We start from the raw sequence: 5,067 nt of genomic DNA on the forward strand, positions 1-5,067 counted from the left end.
CTTCGCTCCCCCCCAACACACACACACACACACGCACACGCACACGCACACGCACACACACACATGCACACACACGCACACGCACATGCACACACACGCACGCACGTGCACATACACACACACACACACACGCTCACTGCAGAGAAAGGAATGTTAAAATATGCCCCAAACCCCAGCAGTGGCTTCTCCAGGGAGTGGGAATGTGGGGTGACGTCTCTTCCTCCCCCCATCACAGGGATTCTGACTAGCAAGCACCGTTGAAGACGTCCTGGTGGGCTCTCCCGCAGCAAGAGCAAGGAGCGAGGGCAGATGTAGCCCTCTCTGGAGTCTGGAGAGGTGTGGCAGCACCCGACTGTCTCTCCTTTCTGTGAACAGGTGCGCGTGGGGGGCTCGTTTACTAGGGGAGGACGGAGGCCGGACTAGCTTTCCCAAGGGCAGACCTTAAAGTTTCCAAGATACCTGAGTCTCAGAGTGAGCCTCAGTTTATCGAGGATTATGAGGATTATTTACACGGTGACAGAAGTGGCTCTTTTCTTTGAAAAGCCTTTCCACCGCCGTGTCAACAGTAACTTAGTTGAAATGTAAATCATTAACACATTCTTATAGAAAAAGACACAGCATGCGCATTAGTGCGATATCACAGTTACCACACCGTATGATTTTGCAGCTGCCTAATTTATTTGCAAAGCGTAAAGGCGGTGAGCGTCAAGGGGGGCAGCCCAGCCAATATCACATTTGCATTGAAGCTTTACAGATTACAAAGTAAATGGAATGGTTTATATTTCAAAGAGTTTTCTTAACACCTATTGTCCGCTTGCCCAAGGAATCTTGCGGGTTTAAGAAAAAAGTTTTTTTTGTTTTGTTTCCTGAGAACTGAAAATATAGGACAGACCCCCCTCTCCAAAGCCACACTCTGAAGTCCCCTTCTGCCCCTTGGTGACTTTGTAGAATTTGTTTTTTTTTGGGTCGTTGCCTCTTTAGGCTGTGAGCTAATAATCAACCAGAGTTAAGTGTCTCAGGAGTGGAACAGAATAGTCTGACCACGTCACTGCCCTTCTCTGGTTGCTAGGCAACACCTCCTTCTCGGAGATGGACAAAACAGGTTGGGGGAGATACCAGAAGAGAAGCCTTCTTATTCTAGGTCAACTCACTGCCCCCTGGAAGGCGACGAGACAGGGGAGCCTCTCTCGGGGCCACCCACACACGAGGGCTTGTTGTCTTCTCATCGCTGGAGTCCGACAGTCAATGGAGTGGGCCTTGCAGCCCTTGGGTGTGGCCGGGGTGTGTTACCAAGTGTAATCCCCGGAGGGATTCTGCTGTCTCATCGCGGGCCACCTTGTCACTGCAGGGCCCCGCCAAGTGCCAGGTGTGGGTGGCTTACAGGCTCCATTTGTTTACTGGGCATCAATTTCAGAAATGTTGCCCAACCACTAGGAGGCTCGTAATCCCCAGATTCGGTGGCCGCAGGTTTCAAAGGTCCGCAGAGGCTGACGGCTGGGTGGCATGTTCTGCAGCCCTGCCCGCTCGCCCAGGCTTTTACAGTCAAGTCGAGGCCGGGGGCAGGAGGCCGTGCAGGAGATGGCGGACACCATCAGCTCTGGGGGCTCGCAGAGCAGGCCGTGAACTCTGGCTCTGCTACGTGCTGACTGTGGCCTTAGATGGGTAGCTGCCCCGAGCACGTTGGTGACTCTAAAATATCCTCTTCCTTTAAAAAGTCGATATTTTCTCCTGGGTATTGACCCAACAGAAATGTTCGCACAAAGATAGATGTGAAAAGCGTTTATGGTCACATCGTTTGCAATATTAACAACGATAAAAGGAGATGCGATGAAGACGGTTAATAGAGAAATGATGGTATTTTGGATTATCTGTGTAATGAAATACTTGTCATGCATGCAAAAGAATGAGGTGGCTGTATCTATGTGCGTGGACACGGGAAGAAGTCCTCGCTTGACATTTTACCAAGAGGAGCAAATTAATTAAGTATAAGCACATTATAAAATTCTATGTATGGGTAGATGTGTATCTATGACACTTATGAAGTGTACATATTTTGAGCACTTATGCAGGTTTGAAAGGTGTCGTTTAAAATATTCCTCCATCTCCTGCGTTCCCTGTGAAATGGGAGGTCTGCAGACCCGCCGAAATGCAGGTTCAAATCTTGTGGCAAGAACACGTCACGGGAGGAGCTGTGTGCTTCCAGGCACAACGCGTCTAAAGGCCAGTGATGTCCGGGGAACCTCAGTGTTAGGGGGCCGAGGCTGATTGCTGGGTCGGGTGCGCTCAGCCTGTTCTCTTTAAACCTCTCAGCCTCCGTTGTACCAGCCACCGAGAACCGTGGCTAAGACCCATGATGTCGCCAGACGTGGCAAAATGGCGATTGTCTAAGTCCATCGTTCCTTCTCCATTTTTTCCGCTGGAATTCTTCTGTAAAGAACGTTCCTTTAATGCCTGTTTGGTTACTCTAAAATACAGTTCTTATAGGAAAGGACAGACACATTCTGTCCTTTTTATCAATTTTCAGAATAATTTTTCATGTCCTAGTAACCTCTCTAGGTCTCCAGTTATACACATACATATAAGCATCTATATGCTCTTATATGTTTTATGGATGTGTATGGGTTATGTATATGTATAATTGTGTATCTTTATGCATTTATGAATTTTTATATAGTCTGTAGCAGGGGTTATTCTTTCGGAGGATGAAACGGCTCCTTCTTCAGTGGCCATCAGAGGGGAGTCCCTTCAGGCTGGTCCCTGTGTCCTTTGACATAGTCTCAGTAGTCTTTGATGGCTTCTTTGCTTTGGAGCTCAAAAGGTCCCAGACTCATCATCTTGCTTATTTCCTTCCCCAGCAACCTACGCTTCCTCCAAGGAGCACCTGGTCCTTTTTAGGGGCAAATGAGACTTAGCGACCACAATCTGCGATCCTGGGGTACTCACTGCCGATGGGTTGTCATTGCTTCTAGGCCCTTGGGGGCAGATGGAGGCCCCCACATAGCGGTCTGCAAGAAGGGAGCTCTCTTGGGATCGATACCTGGGGAAGAGGGGAGAAGGGGTAGACTCAGGAAATGCTTGGCTGTGATGTTGTCTCAATGACCCCACTGGGAGCTCTCAAGCTGGGAACTGTCCTGGGTTGGTGCCTCAGACCAGAGCTTTGTAGCCCTGGATCAATCAGTTATCAGATAGGAGTCGTCCTGGGAAGGGGGCCTGACCTTGGTCAAGACAATTGTCTTCAGCTGAGGCAATTCTCCTGACGGGATGGCAGGTAACATCCCCACAACGGCCTTCTCATTTTTCTAATTCTCTCTTCAGCTGTGTCTAATGTTCTGTTTGGCTTGTTCGCTGAGTTTTTAATTTTTATTATTTGATTTTTTTTATTTCTGGAAGTTCTATTTGTCACCCTCAAATCTGTTTCTTCCTTCTATTTTAGTGGACTCTCATTTTATTCTCATATCTATAATTCTTTGTTTCTTTAATTTGTTTTCTTTTTTCTTTTCTAATCACCATATATACATTACATCCCCAGGACTTGTTTATTTTATTACTGGAAGTCTGTGGCTTTTGATCACCTTCACCCACCATCCCCGACGCCCTCTCACTGACAACCACCCATCTGTTCTCTGTATCTATGAGTTTGTTTTTTTCGTAGACTCCACATATGAGTAAGACCAAGCAATATCTACCTTTCTCTGTCTGACTTATTTCGCTAGTCATAATTATTTTACTATTTTTTTTTTACTATGATTTAACTATTAGTTTTTGTCTGATAGTTGCAACATCTGGGTCATTTTGAGTCTGATTGTGCTGATTGTTTTGCCTTTTGAATATGGATTGATTGTTCCCTGATCATCTATTAATTGAAATGGACATAAACAGGGTTTCTTCCTGCACACAGAGGAGCCTCTCCTGTCAGGTCATCAGTGCGTGTGTGTTGGGGGAGTTTGGATCAACCTGCTCAGATGTTGACCTTGGTTTGGGTTTTGTCATTATCATGGGGACCGTCAGGGCACCAAAGACTTCAGATTTCTTTGGAGTTGGCTGCCAGCGCCTTGCGCTTAGGGTGAGGGATGGGGTTGGGGTGGGGGCACAGAATTCTTGCTCTGCCCTGAGTTTTCTGCTGCCCCAGTGTGCCTGCCACGTCGAAGGGACCTCTTCATGTGTCTGCCTTTTCCCAGGGGAGACTAATGCTGCTGGTGCAACTGTGCTGGTTGGGCTGAGCCGGGGGCAGGAGGGCTCTGTCACCCTGGCCCAGGGTCAACCTGGAGCAGATCCTGTGCACCTGGGACTCGGACAGCAAGTCTCTCTCAGACTTCCTGCTGCTCTGTCCCGGGACGGCCAGACTCTACTTTGTCCCCGTGGGGGTTTGAGACTTTCCCGCCCTCTCTGTTGTAGCAACCCTTTAGGGTACCCGTGGGACCTGGACCCAGGCCTGGTTCCCACCCCCCACACGGTGAGAGGGAAGTTTGTCCTCTGCCCTTTCCATCTACAATGGCACCTTCCTCCAGCCCTCCACCCACCAAGGACCCCACTTTCAGCTGAGCTTACTGGAAAAGAGCTTTTAGAGGAGGGGCTGCTGGGCTCACGCAGGTGTCCGCCTTCACGGGAAGAACGGCAGAAACGCGTGAAGACAGGGCGGAGGGACGAGCTGCATCAGGACGGCACGGTTTATTTGCCTCACACGGGGTGAGGGTTCCTGCTGGCCACAGAGGAGGACCCTGAGAACCAGGGCTTCTCTGAGAGACATGGGGCCACAAGAGACCCAGGTCACCTGCCACGCTCTTACCCTGGAGTTCAGAGGGCTCACTGAATGTGCTTTTCATCTGGCACGTGCAGGATCTGGAGGCCGCCGAGGACCCGTTGTGGGAGAGGCACAGGGCGGCCCCGTCTGTGCTGGGAGCAGCTGGTCAGCAGTGGAAGGGGTGCCATGGGAGATGGGTCTGCAGGCTGGGGTGGGGCAGGAGGGCTGGATGCACCCGGAGGACTGGCGAGAGGGGACCACGCACACGGCGGGCGTGCAGCTCCCGGGCGGGCAGCAGGACGCCTGGCAGGGGCTGGGCGAGCAGC

This window comes from Pteropus alecto, unplaced genomic scaffold (genome assembly GCF_000325575.1).
Source record: "Pteropus alecto unplaced genomic scaffold, ASM32557v1 scaffold97, whole genome shotgun sequence".
NCBI classification, from domain to species: domain Eukaryota; kingdom Metazoa; phylum Chordata; class Mammalia; order Chiroptera; family Pteropodidae; genus Pteropus; species Pteropus alecto.